General features: G+C 47.1%; 1 protein-coding gene across 23 annotated transcripts in view; it reads right to left on the reverse strand.

Annotated features, from left to right (window-relative positions):
- The window catches only part of NDUFS6 (NADH:ubiquinone oxidoreductase subunit S6), a 183703-nt gene that overhangs the window by 90684 nt on the left and 77412 nt on the right, over positions 1-15607 (reverse strand). Inside the window, exon 1 of one of the 23 annotated variants that reach the window (XM_050795330.1) lies at positions 10959-10962. The exons of 20 other annotated variants lie outside the window; for them this stretch is intronic. The gene's annotated coding sequence lies outside the window, so the exon portion shown is untranslated. Of the gene's footprint in view, positions 1-7483; positions 7488-8240; positions 8245-10958; positions 10963-15607 lie in introns of those variants that run through there. 2 more of the 23 variants (XM_050795315.1, XM_050795280.1) reach the window with 2 other exon arrangements.

Below are 15607 nucleotides of genomic sequence, written 5' to 3' on the forward strand. Positions count from 1 at the left end.
AATCATAGAAAAAATTTTCATTAATTTATTTCCACATTCCTCTGACTTTTATCTAGCAGCTCACCAATGTCAGGTGTTACAAGAGGCACTGAAGGTGCTGAGGAAAACAAGCAGTTCTTGCTCAAAAGAAGTCTCAGCTGAATGGAGTGAGATGGACAAAGTGAAAATGTCCAAGGGAAAAAGACCATATCAGTCATGGTCCAAGTCTGTACAGGGGTGCTGGGTCTGCAGTTAAAAGACCTTTCCAGGGTGAGGGGCATTGTTCCCACAGCCTTAATAGTAAAAGGACCCTTAGATGTAGTCATGAACAATGCATAGGCTTGACCCAGAAGACAAGAACAGGAAAGTCTTTCCAGCAAGGGAGGAAGTAAGAGCTTCTGAACAGAGAGACGAGACATGCAGAACATAGGGAGTAAAGTGTCCAGAAGAAAGGAGGAACCACTCTTAAATAAATGGTGGCAATTCTTGCTCTGAACTTGGAAGACAGAAAGGAGAGCACATGCAGAAATGAAAAACAATGTTAGTCTGTCTAGCGCATTTGGGGGGATTAAGGGAGTTCCCATTTTTACCCTAAATGTTCTCTGAATTTTTTTTACCCCAAGAGATAGAAGTAATAAAGTAGAGAATTCAGGAAGAACACAGGATGAAATAACTATCTCTCATTATTTTTTATTCACATGTGATGCAAGTGAGACACATCATTGAGTTCAACATGATAAAGACTCTGGGATAGATTGTGCTAGGAATAAAAAAAAAGATATTAAGATATTTTGAATAGCACTGGTAAGCTGAAGAGTATAGCAATGGTGACATTTTTAGAGGGTGAGAAAACCACTCCAAAGAAGGTAATTTTGACCTTTGTCTCATTGTTTACATATGTCTGAATTTTTTTCTTCTTTAAGATGAAACTGAAAACTTCTTGAAAGATAGTTTTTCTGGGTTTATGAATAAAGGTTGGCATTACTTAATGTCAGCACCGCAAAGATGTAATTCCATTGACTCCTGGCTTCCATATTGAGGATGGAGAAGTCAGCTGTCAGTCTAATTGCAGTAGTTCTTTGATTTCTTTATTCAAATGACTTTATTCTGTTAACCCATTATCAATCTTTAATGAGTTCTTTAATCTGTCTCTTCTCCATATACTTCTCAGATCTTCTATTTATCCTTAAATTTCACTATATTGCATTTAGGTGCAGATTCCTTTTTATGTATCTTGTTTGAATTTGTGTTTCTGAATCTAAGCATCCAGGTTTTTCTTTTTATATATACTTTACGTTCTAGGGTACATGTGCACAACGTGCAGGTTTGTTACATATGTATACATGTGCCATGTTGGTGTGCTGCACCCATTAACTTATCATTTACATTAGGTATATCTCCTAATGCTATCCCTCCCTCCAACCACCCCCCCCACAATAGGACCCGGTGTGTGATGTTCCCCTTCCTTTGTCCAAGTGATCTTATTGTTCAATTCCCACCTGTGAGTGAGAACATGTGGTGTTTGGTTTTCTGATCTTGCGATAGTTTACTGAGAATGATGGTTTCTGGTTACATCCATGTCTCTACAAAGGACATGAACTCATCCTTTTTTATGGCTGCATAGTATTCCATGGTGTATATGTGCTACATTTTCTTAATCCAGTCTGTCACTGATGGACGTTTGGGATGATTCCAAGTCTTTGCTATTGTGAATAGTGCCACAATAAACATATGCATGTGCATATGTCTTTATAGCAGCATGATTTATAATCCTTTGGGTATATACCCAGTAATGGGATGGCTGGGTCAAATGGTATTTCTAGTTCTAGACCCTTGAGGAATCACCACACTGTTTTCCACAATGGTTGAACTAGTTTACAGTCCCACCAACAGTGTAAAAGTGTTCCTGTTTCTCCACATCCTCGCCTGCATCTGTTGTTTCCTGACTTTTTAATGATTGCCATTCTAACTGGTGTGAGATGGTCTCTCATTGTGGTTTTGATTTGCATTTATCTGATGGCAAATGATTATGGCATCCATGTTTTTTATAAATTTTAGATAATTCTCAGTGATTAACTTTCTACATAGTTACTTTTCTTCATTCTCTCAACTAGTTCCTTTGTGAACTCCAATTAGATAGCATATTAGAACTTCTAACCCCATCTGTAATATCTTTCAAACTCTATATGACATTTTTAAAATGTCTTCGACTTTATGTTGTGTTCTGAGTCATTTTTCAGCATTATCTTCTAGTCCACTTATTCTCTCTTTATCTGTGTCATCTCTTCTATTTAACTCATTTATCAAGTTGTGTGTGTGTGTGTTTTTTAGATGGAGTCTTGCTCTGTCACCCAGGCTGTAGCACAGTGGCACAATCTTGGTTCACTGCAACCTCTGCCTCCTAGATTCAAGGAATTCTCCTGTCTCAGCCTCCTGAGTAGCCAAGATTATAGGCATCTGCCACCATGCCTGGCTAACTTTTGCATTTTTAGCAGAGATGGGGTTTCACCATGTTTCTCAGGCTAGTCTCAAACTCCTGACCTCAAGTGATCGGCCAATCTTGGCCTCCTAAAGTACTCAGATTACAGACATGAGCCACCATGCCCAGCCTATCAAAGTTTTCTTTCTACTGTTATATTTTTACATTCACAGAAGCATTTGTAATTATTCTGTTTACAACATATACGGTTGTTTTCAGATCTTTGCCTATTAAAATACATTTTATATTATAGTGTTTCATATTGTAGCACCTTTCCTAAGGTATAATTGACATACAATAAATTACAAATATTTAAGTGTATAATTTGACACATTTTGTCAGATATATACAACCGTGAAACCATTATTACAATCAGGATAATGAGCATATCCTCTGTTTGTTTATGCATTCACTTAATGATGAAGGTTTGGTTTGTTTACAATGTGGGGATACTACAAATAAAGTTCCTATGAACATTTAAGTGGAAGTCTTGGTGAGAAAACATAAACTTTCATTTCTCTTGAGTAAATACCTAGGAGGGGAAGGCTGGAATACATTTTAGGAGTGTGGTCAACTTTTTTTTTCTTTCTTTCTTTCTTTTTTTTTTTTTTTTTTTTTTCCTGAGACAGAGTCTTGCTCTGGTGCCCAGGCTGGAATACAGTGGCACTATCTCAGCTTACTGCAACCTCCGCCTCCTGGGCTCAAGCAATTCTCCTGCCTCAGCCTCCCACATAGCTGGGACTACAGACACCCACCACCACACCTGGCTAATTTTTGCATTTTGGGTAGAGATGAGGTTTCAGTATGTTGGCCAGGCTGGTCTCAAACTCCTGACCTCAGGTGATCCACCACCCTCAGCCTCCCAAAGTGCTGGGATTTCAGGCGTGAGCCACATGCCTGGCCATCAACTTTTAAACAAACTGTCACACTGTTTTCTGTAGTGGCTTCACGGGTGAATCCTACCAAACATTTAGGGAAGAAATTATACTATTTCTGTTAGAAATGTAAAATGTTTGTTCTTCGGTGCTGCAAGGAGAAATTAGCATTCAGACAAAAATTTTTTTTTTTTAGTGAGGTAATTTTTTATTTTTTGTAGTAAAGGTGCCCTTTGCAGATGGAATAATGGCAAGGGTACATATAGAATAAGGAGACATTAGAATATTTATTCCTAATTGAGGTCTTTATTGCTGTGTCCTGTCTCTGTTGGCTGGAGCTAGACCTCATAATTTAAATTAAAACTCGATTTGCTAATAATTAAATACTTTTTAAAAATAGGTAGAAAAGTTATAATATTTCTAAATAAGGAAGAGGCATAGGCTGTGAGCTGGGACATGCCTATGAGCATGTCCAATACAAATATCTTGGTTAAGGTACAAGGACATAGAATGTACTACGTGCCCTTGAGCATGTCTAACAGCTACACAGGATAGGGCTTAACAAAGAGTTATTAGCGCAAAGCAAGGAGGCTTGAAAGAAGTTAGTTTTTAAAATAAACTATTATTTCTTTTTTTTTTTTTTTTTTTTTTTTTTTTTTGAGGCGGAGTCTCGCTCTGTCGCCCAGGCTGGAGTGCAGTGGCGCGATCTCGGCTCACTGCAAGCTCCGCCTCCCGGGTTCCCGCCATTCTCCTGCCTCAGCCTCCCGAGTAGCTGGGACTACAGGCGCCGCCACCTCGCCCGGCTAATTTTTTTGTATTTTTAGTGGAGACGGGGTTTCATTGTGTTAGCCAGGATGGTCTCGATTTCCTGACCTCGTGATCCGCCCGTCTCGGCCTCCCAAAGTGCTGGGATTACAGGCTTGAGCCACCGCGCCCGGCCTTAAAATAAACTATTATTTCTAACACTTATTATTTATTCTTAAATTTTGAGGGGGAAAGTTTTTACTTTCTACAATTTCTACACAAACTCTTTTATAAAATTGAAGACAAAATTTTTTTTCCCAATTCATTTTTAAAGTCAGTATACCCTAATACCAAAACCATACAAAGTCTTAAAACTACGGAAAAAAATAAAAATAAAAACTCTCAATATGGATGTACAACTTCTGAACAAAATTCTAACAAATTACCTCCAGTTGTATACAACAAGGATAATACATCATGAGTAGGTTCATGCCCATATTCCAACACTGACTTAACATTAAAACCCCAGCAATGGGCCAGGCACAGTGGCTCACTTTGGGAGACCAAAGCAGGTGGATCACCTGAGGTCAGGAGTTCGAGACCAGTCTGGCCAACATGGTTAAGCTCTGACTCTACTAAAATTACAAAAATTAGCAGGGCATGGTGGTGGGCACCTGTAATTCCAGCTACTAGGGAGGCTGAGACAGGAGAATCGCTTGAACCCGGGAGGCAGAAGTTGCAGTGAGCCGAGACTATGCCATTGCACTCCAGCCTGGGTGACAAGAGCAAAATATTGTCTCAAAAAAAATAATTAGCCAGGCATGGTGGCAGGCACCTGTAATCCCAGCTATTTAGGAGACTGAGGCAGGAGAATCACTTGAACCCAGAGGTTGCCATGAGCCGAGATTGCACCACTGCACTCCAGCCTGGGCAACAGAGTGAGACCCTGTCAAAAAAAAAAAAAAAAAAAAAAAAAAAACCAGCAATGTAATTAACCATATTAATAAAACAACTTCAACAAGTGAATTTTGGGGAATGATTCAATTCAGTCTATAATAGGATGCCAAATATTGAGAATTTTACTTTGCTGGGTGATGGATATTTTTGTACTTCTACACATATTCTTGAGAATTGTTCAAGAACAACGTTGAGTTTCTTTGAAACAATATCAATCCTTTTGGATCTCGCTTTTAAGATTTGTTAGGCAGAACCTGAGAGGTGAGCAATTAAGGATGAATTATTCTCCAGTACTGAGGCAGCGCTCTCCTGTGCGCTCTACCCAATGCGTATTCAACTTTGCCTGGCAGGAGAGGCGGCTGGCCCAGGGTGAGTGCTGGTCCTGTGCGCTCTACCCAATGCATATTCGACTTTCCCCAGCAGGAGAGGTGGCTGGCCCAGGGTGAGTGCTGGGCGTTGACCTCTACTCCTTCCCGGAGCCTCCTTCCCATTTCGTGAGTCTTTCTTTCTTTCTTTCTTTCTTTTTCAATATATAAGATGTGTAGTTTATTGTTTTAAGAAGTCCTCAAAATACCTTACCTAGTAAATCCTCATAACTATGTTCTGTCACATCTTGTATTTAAGAAAATTGTTTTTTCAGTTTGTAATCACACTCTATACAATATGTTCATTTTATAAAGCTTTTGTTAGACATGTGAAAATTTTATATATTGTAATATGATTGCATTATTCTCATAAAACATTGCAAGATTGACATTGCATTATCTCACAATTTGTTTTATAAAATTTTAATCTTTGATCTTTAAATTGCTATGCTGATGGGATTAAATACTTTTTTTTATACGTTATGTTCTAGGGTACATGTGCACAAGGTGCAGGTTTGTTACATATGTATACATGTGCCATGTTGGTGTGCTGCACCCATTAACTCATCATTTACATTAGGTATATCTCCTGATGCTATCCCTCCCCCCTCCCCCCTCCCCACAACAGACCCCAGTGTGTGATGTTCCCCTTCCTGTGTCCAAGTGTTCTCATTGTTTGATTCTCACCTATGAGTGAGAACATGCGGTGTTTGGTTTTCTGCCTTTGTGATAGTTTGCTCAGAATGATGGTTTCCAGCTACAAAGGACATGAACTCATCCTTTTTTATGGCTGCATAGTATTCCACGGTGTATATGTGCCACATTTTCTTAATCCAGTCTATCGTGCACCAAGCAGCACTCTGTGGGCTCCTCCATCCAGACCTGCTGTGGATCCCAGGAGCTCGTGCTCCACACCTGTCTCTTTTCTGCAGGACTCTGTAGGGCAAACGTCACTTTCTGTCACCTCCACAGACTCTCGGCTCTGCCTCCTGCATTCAGCCAGGCTGTGGGCTGTGCCTGGGCTCCTCTCCCTGTGTCATGGTTCAGAGACTCTCTTCAGGCAGGAAGCTGGAGAGCGTCAGGGCTCAGCTCACTTGCGTGTCATCTGTCATGGGTCACTGCCCTTTCCTATGTCCAGTGTCCTGAGAGTCATTAACAGGGGAGAGGCAATTGTGGCCAGATGGGACGCTGTGGGATGCCAATGTGTGTATGGTACCACTGTGTGTGCATAGGTGTGTTTTTGCTCTGAGTGTGTGCAGTGTGTGTGTGTGTGTGATGTGTACGTTATATGTTGTGGAATGTCCAGGTGTGTGGCCTATGGTGTGGGAGGGCAACACTGCAAGGGCACTTTCTGTACATGGAGTGGCCAGGTCTGTGCTGCTCCTGAGAATGAAAAATGTCCAGAGGCAGCAGGAAGTGCCTGCCCTCCTCCCTCCTCACCTGTGGGTCCTGCCAGTGCTTAGCAGGGAGGAGATGGGGCTGGGACTGCCGGGTCACTTATCCGGCTTTGGGTCGAGGCTGTTCTGAGCACAGAGCTTGGTGCCGCCACTGCCCGGTGCCCTGCTCAGCTCGAGTCCTTGTACCCCTCCCTGTCTAGACAAAGCTGCCCCTGGGCAGGCTCCGAGTGCGGGTGGGGGCCGCCTGACAGTGGGGGACTGCAGTGGTTCCACTTGACTCAGCCTCTCTCTGCCTCTTCCTGATGAAAAGCAGCCACTCTGATAACCCACTCAAGTGCGGCTGCCATCTTCCGAGAAGAGCGGGACAAGCGACTGGGTTAGAACAACAGCAGGGGGCTGGCAAAGGGGGTTCTTTTGCTGAGTTTGAATTTCATGCCTGAAGTGCTCAGCAGAAACCACCCTCGTCCGTGTGCCATCAATCACGTACGCTGCACCTCAGCTTTCCAGGTGGTTAAGACCTCAGCGGAAAGTCCAGCCAGACATTAAGAAATTCATCTTCTCTGTGTGACTGCAAATTTTGGTTGTCATTTTCTGATTGAGAGCTGGGAGGTTAACCTGATTCTTCATTCCCACCAAGTTCCATAGAGAGATGCACCACGTACATAAACCCGACACACAGAGCGAGCACCCCGTTCTCAGACACACACAACACACACGACAGTGACCAGTCACACAGACACGGGCACACAGCACAGGCATGTAACACACACAGACATGCCCCTGCACACAAGGCACACACACCACATAACACACATGGGCATTCCGCAACATAACATACAACATACGTATCACACACACACACTGCACATACTCAGAGCAAAAACACACACCTGTGCACACACAGTTGTACCACGTACACATTGGCATCCCACGCATGCACACTCACACACACACACACCTCTCGATCACGTATGCACAAAACATGGAAGGATGACAATAAAATGTGTAAACTTTGCATCTGGGAAACCCAGCTACAAGCAGTAGCCCTCAAAATACATTTGTTTTCCAAAATTATATGCCATCGTTTCTTTTCCTATAAACATTTCTTCCTGGTAAAGAGGAGAAAATAACTTCAGAAGGTACTGGGCGCTCTGGGCTGAGCTGACCCGCCCCAAGTTGGGAGCAGGAGTGTCCAGGGAGGCAACAGGCCCCTGTGCAGTCCATGTGTGCAGACTGCATGTCACCTGTACCCCTGAGAAGGGGCAGCCAGCCACCGGCACAGAGAGGCCAGGCTCAGCCCTGCTGCCCCACTGCACCAGAAAGCCAGGTTGGGCTCAGCCCCGCCGCCCCACTGCACCAGAAAGCCAGGTTGCAGAGGCTGGCTCCCAGGAGCATGGCCCTCCCTGGGCTCTTGGAGTTAGCACACTGTCTCCAGAAACGCCAGCCCCCTGTCCCGTAGCAAGGGGATCTCTTGGGGGTCTCAGGCCCTCCAGCCTGACTGTCCACCTTTGCGGCCAGCTCCCCTCCCTTGCCCTCTGCTAGGATGACCTCCCACATTGCAAGTGGACCACATCAGAGCCCTCAGCCGTTTGAGAGGTGGTGCTCAGTAAGAGGGCAGGTCTTCACATCACTCTGAAAACTCATCACATGGGAAATAAGGCCATGTGTCTTCTCTGGTACAACACACAGCTTCACCAGTCTCTAACAATGCGTCCTGTGCTCTGAGCTTCACCTCAAGGCCAACTGCACAGTGAGAAAAAGGAAGGGCCATTTGCTATGACACCACAGACAGGGAAGATGATATGCCGCTGCCTCCTCGGTCCTTAGCCAGAGAACCTGCAGGAAAGCAGCACCTTCAGTCCGGGTGGGAGCTGGCGCAGGCGGTCAGGGTGGGAGAGAGGCGCTGCCTGGACCTCTGAGCTCACACGGCCCTTCCCTCTGCAGAAGAGGTCTCCTGCGGCTTCATCTCTCACTGATGCTGAAGTACCGAGGGCTGTGCCCCAGGCCTCTCGGAGCGCGTGGCTAACCCCACCTGGGGCTGTCTCCCTCTTCCGCACATGGGCCCTTTGAGGGCCAGTGCCCGGTGACTCTCTCTGGGGCCGCTTGTTCCACAAGGCATGGTAGTGGAAACCAGTACCCAAGACCTGCATTCCAAAACTCCCCAGAGGGTCTTCTGCAGCCAAGTGCTCAACTCTGCACTTATGAAATTATCAAAATGAAGCAATGTGTGATTTTGCAAACCCACAGTTTCGAGGAGAGATTGAGTGATCTCTGGAGACAATTTTTTGGTGGTATCAGGGGAAAGATCGTCAGCATCAGAGAAACAGAGTCTGTCACCATCAAAAGGGATTCCTGCTCCTTCTCCACATCATGAGTTTTGCTAACAATGATTAAGCATTGGCAATTTGTAGTCAGCATTGTAGGCTAAGATTATGAACACGGTTAGCCCTGTATTGCACACTGCAAGACTGCAAAGGGGAATGACTGTGCATCGTTTAATCGGGAGTATGTAAAAAACCTGCTAAAACTGTTCATGGGACAAGGCAGGTATAAATAAATTGAATATGTAACCCAAATCATCAATTAAACTTACTGACCATTGATAAATGTCACTTCCTGGGAGGCACCAGAAAGATCCAGAGAAAAGAAATCTTTCTTATTGGTCACTGAATCAACACGAAGCAAGTGAGGCTGCACGATGCCGTTCACCACTCAGTAAATACGTGTCCAGGGAAGGCACCTGCCAGGGAAGCCCCTGACCCGTGGCTGATCTGGTTCTCTGGAGCGCGTACCTGTTTAGTGACTGTCCTTTGCTCTGGCCAGTGGATGAGGAGCTCTTACTGACTCACTTCATATTTGCAGATGTTGGGGGTGGTATTTGGGATTTCTTGCTGTGCAAGTGTCTTCAACACAACTCCTTGTGTGGAACACTCACTACCCACTACCTACCCTAAAAAATAGAAAATCGCCAGGTACTTAGGCGTTCCCCCATGCCACTTCCTCCTGCCAGAGATAATGACTCTGAGCCTCCCAGAGTTTCTGTGGCACAATTGGGTGGTCTCAGCTTCTCTCACTCAGACCTAGAATTTCACTTTCTTGGTTCTGCTAAGTGAGTCTCCACTTCTCCTTCTGCTTCCCAGCTTCTAAGGTCGTGTTCTGTTGATATTGACTCTCTTATCCTCTCTGTTAGAGCACGTCTGCCTTTTCACGAAACCTTTCTCTCCTGCAGTTTGGTGTTTCGGGGGAATGAGATGGGACCTGCCTGTGCAGTCTGCACCTGACACCTGAGGCCCAGCGTCACTTCCCAAGGCGACAGCTTCAGGGTTCATCAAAGCTGGAGCTGAGAAACCAGGAAGCCGGTTTACTCTGAAGAATTCTGAGCCCATGTAAAATGTTTGTGAAAAGCGCAAAACGATTCCAGTGACTTCTATAGCATCACCACAATCATTGCTGCAATATGAAAATTTCAAGTCTTTGAGCAACTAAACCCACATGAGAAATATGAAATGTACATGTTGGTCCAACAGCTGATTTGTAACTGAAGTTACTCTTGTAAGTTTAGGCAAGAAAGGAACTCTTTCTTTGTGTCCACATTAAGGCCGAAGCCAGTCGAATCCAGAAGCACCATCTTCAGATGCCACAGTGCACAGCTGGGCTGTCCCTGCCTTCCCAGTGCGGGGCCTCGAGAGGCATCCCAGTGGGTTCCATGGGACCCAAAACACCAGGCAGAAGGCACCTCCCTGGACAAGGCCATCTATCCTGCCCCACACAAAGGAACTGACTCAGATCTGCAACAGAGGGGACACGGGACATGTTCTGGAAGGGTGCCCAGTGTGACCCCAGCTGGGGTCTGGAGCTGAGGGGGTCCAACAAGAGTCACCACCCAGGGAGCAGTGAGTGCACGGGGGACGGGAGGGGGGATTCTGGACACTCGCTGTGCATTCATTTAACTCATCACCGGCAGCTTGGAGACAAAGGAGAGAGGGTGGCCTTGCTTGGCCTGGGGAAGAGCTTCTGGGACGCCATGCTGGCCAGAGAAACATGGCAGTGACACACGGAGAACTGCGAAGAAGGACCCGCCTTCCCTGGCCCCGCTTCTTCAGGAAGCCCCCAGCCAGGTGCAGATCAGCCTGGAGAAGCACCTGTCCCTGCAAGGCCTCATCCCCGGCACCTGGTCAGCTCTGCCCAGTGGGAATTGGTGGCAAGCATTGCACGTTCCCGGGGCTGGGGCTGGATCTGCTCACAATCCCAGGATCTAGATGGAGGGTGGGCACCTTCTGGGAAGAGAACGGAGAAGGCAGTGGGGCTCCCCCGGCCTCCTGCTGCACCCAGGGCCGAGGAAGGCTGTTTTCCAGTCAGGACATGGGTAGGGGCCACCTGCGTTCACCTCAGAATAAGTGAGGTTAGAAGGGGCTTCTTCCCATGACAACTAAGGGAAGGGGGGACCCCAGACATGAGAACACTCAGCTCCCTTCACATCCCAAGCACACCCCACACAAACCGGGCAAGTCTACTTTATAACAATAAATACAATTGTTTCTTCTTCATGTCCCCGTTGGTGTCCATTGGCTGCAGCTCAGGTTCATTTATTTTGTATGGGAAGCAACAAGGATTCATTTTCTAAAGACTCAGCTCAGCTGAGCGGGAAGCTCAGGTGCTCCTCATTCAGGTCCACAGGGCTTTTGCAGCCACTGCGTCAGGCGATGCCACGGGCCCCCATGTAGATCTGCTGTCCCCACTAAGGAGGCAACGAGGGCTCATTCGGCCACAGTATTCGGGCTTTGGGGCTGCTCTAAGGAGGCCTAGACCATGCCGTCCCCCTCTGTCCACACCCGGGCCTTGCAGACGCACACAGTGCCAGCGTGCCAAGCCCTGCGCTCGTGAGGCCAGTGCTCACGGCCGCACACCAAGCCCTCGCTGACTGGCGTTGTTTCTGAGCAGACTGTCAGGAAGGCTCCCTAGGCAGTGTAGCCAGCAGCCTGGCTTGACGCCACTGCCTGATGGAGAGAGCTCGGGTCACCTGTACCCTGTGCTGCCTGGCTGGGTGTCCAGGAAGATCATGGTGCTGAGCTGAGTCCTGCCACACACAGGCAGAACTGGTGTCCCTCGAGTTGTGAGGAACCCAAGTCACCGCCAGGAGGGGTGTGGAAGGCATTGGGAAGACCCGGGAGGGGTGCGCCTCTGTGAGCACGTGGAGCTCTGGGGATGGGCTGAGCTGGGCTCTGCAGACCCCGAGGGCCTGTGCACATGGGCAGGGCCCTGACAAAAGGGAGGCGGCACAGCCTGGCTTCTGGAGGCCAAGGCAGCCATCGGGATTAGAGAGCGCAGCAGTCACAGATGGTGACAGGACAGAGCAGGAGAAAAAGTGGGGCCAGGGACAAGGCTTCACAGGGGAGCCAGAGGCCACCTCAGTTCCGTGTGTCTGTGGGAAATGAGACTTTCTGGTTGAAATAATAGCACTTTAGGAAGGTCATTTAGCCGTCCTGAAGTCATTTGGAGGAGTGGGCGATTACGAACCTGGACACTCTAGGGCACTTCCATGGTTAGCCTTGCAGGGAGTGCACAGATGTTACTGGAGTATGAGCCTTGGCTGCTGCGGAGTTCCCCTGAACACCAGTTCTTCTTCCTTGATTGAGGCTGAGTCTCCAATTGTGAAAATCAAATGTGTGCACTAAGTCTCTCTCATATTCTTTTTGGAAGTCAAGTGGAAGAGTTTGTGCAAAGAAAAACGTTGTCAAACACAATAATTGCGTTGATTTGCAGTAGAAATGTTCCTTTTGCCCCAGGTTGTGGGCCATCTGCTCTGTATCTGCTTGCCCCTGTCAGTTTACAGTCCTGGAGGTCTGTGCAGCAGTGGTCCGTGTCATCGTGGGCTCTGCCGCCTTCTCATCCTCACAGCAAGTTCCCAGCCCAGTCCCTGGATGGCAGAGGGTGGGGACAGGACTGAGAATTACATCCCAGAGGAGGCTTGGTTTCTAGGGCAAACCTTCAAGTCCCCATGGAGAACTCAGGAAAGCACCCATTGCGGTGAATACTATGAGTCTGAAAAAGGCCTGAGTGGGGGATCCCTTGGGCCAGAAACACTTCTGGTTTCCCTCGAACGCAGGCCTTGCTGCTGGGCTCACAGACTGTCAGAGAGTGGGAGGCATTGGAGAGACCCGGCCATGAGAAATGAACAGCTGCGGAAAAGGGGACCCTGCTCCCGCCCCCACACACAGAAGTGAGTCAGGAAATCACAGCTGCACTCAGCACAATCAACAATGACTCAGCAACTCTCTCAGCTCAGGGGCTGTGTTTTCAACCACTTGGCTCTTTCTGACCTCCCGAGCTCCCCGGAGTCTGTGCGCACCTGAAGGACTGCACTTCCCCCGCTGCCGTGTGGCCTTGAGCTTTATAAATGATGCACTGTCTAAAGGCTTTGACAGACCATTAGGATCAAAGAAGTAGGACATCAGTTCACCCTGTTGTCCAGCCCTGGGCACGGGTGTGACTTTCAATGGCGCATCAGCACACTAGCTTCGAGCTCCCCATCCGGCTCCAGGCTTGAGTTCAGAGCTCAATGCTAGCGCGGCTTGACCAGAAAGCTCTCAGCGTGGCAGCCAGGCCCCTAAGCAGCCACATCCTTCCATTCTGAGGGAGTGTGAGCCGTGCCCGGGAGTCGCTGAGGGGCTGTGGGCCGGTTTAGGTGCTTCAGGACTCATGCAGCCCGGGACAGCCCGGTCACAGACCCCATGGCAGATACGAATAGCAGCCGATGGTTTTCATGTCTCAAGTTCATTTCAGATGAATAAGAACGTCCCCTTCTGGTCTTCAGCCACAAAGAGGCTCCCTTTGCATATGCATTTAATGTTAAATTGATGGATTAAATTATACCAAGTTCAAAATCAATCCTGCATACATTCATTAGAAAGGACTAAATCCCCCAGTGGGGACAGAGCACAGAAAATGCATTAGAGACACTGATAAGTCCAGACCCATTATATGTCATTTTAAACAAAGAGAAAAAAAAAAAGCCCTTTGGAGACGCTCTATCTGCTATTAAACAGAGATGCCGCGTGCTCCGGGAGATTGATGGCTGGTGTCTCCGTCCTCCACACAGCTCTCCCTGGGCTGACGATAACAAGGGGACACTTCCCGTGTCGGTGTCGCAGTTCACAGGCAAACAGATGCCACGGCACGGGTCCTTCCCTTTGTCTTTCCCGGGGTGCGGTCAGTTCACAAGTGCCAGGCACAGAACTCGTGCCACGTGCTGGCCCAGCAGGCTGACTCTGCGGTGCTGGAGAACACCTCTCCATCTCCTGAGCCAGAGGCGAGTCCCTGGATCCCAGGAGGGGCACACAGGGCCACGTCGGGAGAAGAGAGTGACCCCAGCCACTGTTGCACTCTGGGTTTTCGTGACACACATTAAATCTTGGTTATCAGCTCTGGTGGGGAAAACACTGCAGAGAGGCCCTCCCATGGTTTTTAATTCTCTTCAACCTTGTGGATTTTCCCACTGCCCCCCTTTAGCACTGCTCCCCCTCATCTTCCCAGGCCTCCTCCTACCCACACTGGTGGTAGCCGGAGGGAGCAGAAGATGCAGCCACACTTAGGGTGACGAGCAGGCCTTGGAGAGGTCAGGGCCAGCAGCCCTGGGGCATTTTCCATTTCTCCCACGTTCTAGCTTTCATCCCATAAATGTTCAGTGTCTCTGTACAAACACAAAGGTTTTGCTTTTAACTTAGTCTACTAGTTGACCCGAGTATCATTTATCAAGGAAACCCCAATATTTTATATAGCATTTTTTTTTGAGGTGGAGTCTCACTCTCTTGCCCAGGCTGGAATGCAGTGGTGCAATCTCGGCTCACTGCAACCTCCGACTCTCAGGTTCGAGTGATTCTCCTGCCTCAGCCTCCTGAGTAGCTGGGGTTACAGGCACCTGCCACCATGCCTGGCTAATTTTTAGCATATTTTTAAAAACTAAGTGGGGCTTTCACTTCCAAGTAAGATGAAGTAAATATCAGCAGAGTATACTTTGCTGTAAAATCAAGGGGAAATCATGTAATAAATTACAAAAACCATAGTTTTGAAGACTTTAGAGAATAATAAAAGCAATGAGAACAACATGAACCAAAATTTCAGTGCCAGGAAGACAAAGTGGAATTTCCTGTCATCTCACAGTGCTCAAGAGAGAAAGCCCACTAAGGCGAGGGCCCTGCAGCAAGCATGGCAGCTCTTCTTACCAAGATGTTCACCAGATTGTAAAATGGCATGGATGGCTCCCAGCTAAATCCCCAGAAGGATTTCGTTTCTACTAAAAATACAAAAATTAGCCTGGCGTGGTGGCAGGCACCTGTAATCCAAGCTACTCGGGAGGCTGAGGCAGGAGACTCGCTTGAACCCAGGAGGCAGAGCTTGCAGTGAACTGAGATTGCACCACTGCACTTCAGCCTGGGTGACAGAGTGAGACTCTGTCTCAAATAGTAACAATAATAACTCACCAGATGGGTTCACCTGAATGATAAACTGACTATAGTTGAAAATGGAATTAATTAATTGAAAATGGAATTTGAAAGACAAATCAATAAATAATAGCCTAACTGAAACCCAGAAAGAACAGGAAGTGAAGAAAACATAATGGAGTGTGAAGGCCATGGGGAAATATTTTCAACAATCCCACCCCACAAGGAGAAAGGAACATGATGGAACCTGTATTTGAAGAGAGAATATTTTCAAACCCTTAAAGACATCAACTCACAGATTCAAGAAATTCAATAAACACAAATACAATAAAGACAAGGGGAAAAAAGCTTAAGGTCAGCAAAAGAATGA

Source organism: Macaca thibetana, chromosome 6, assembly GCF_024542745.1.
Source record: "Macaca thibetana thibetana isolate TM-01 chromosome 6, ASM2454274v1, whole genome shotgun sequence".
Lineage (NCBI taxonomy): Eukaryota > Metazoa > Chordata > Mammalia > Primates > Cercopithecidae > Macaca > Macaca thibetana.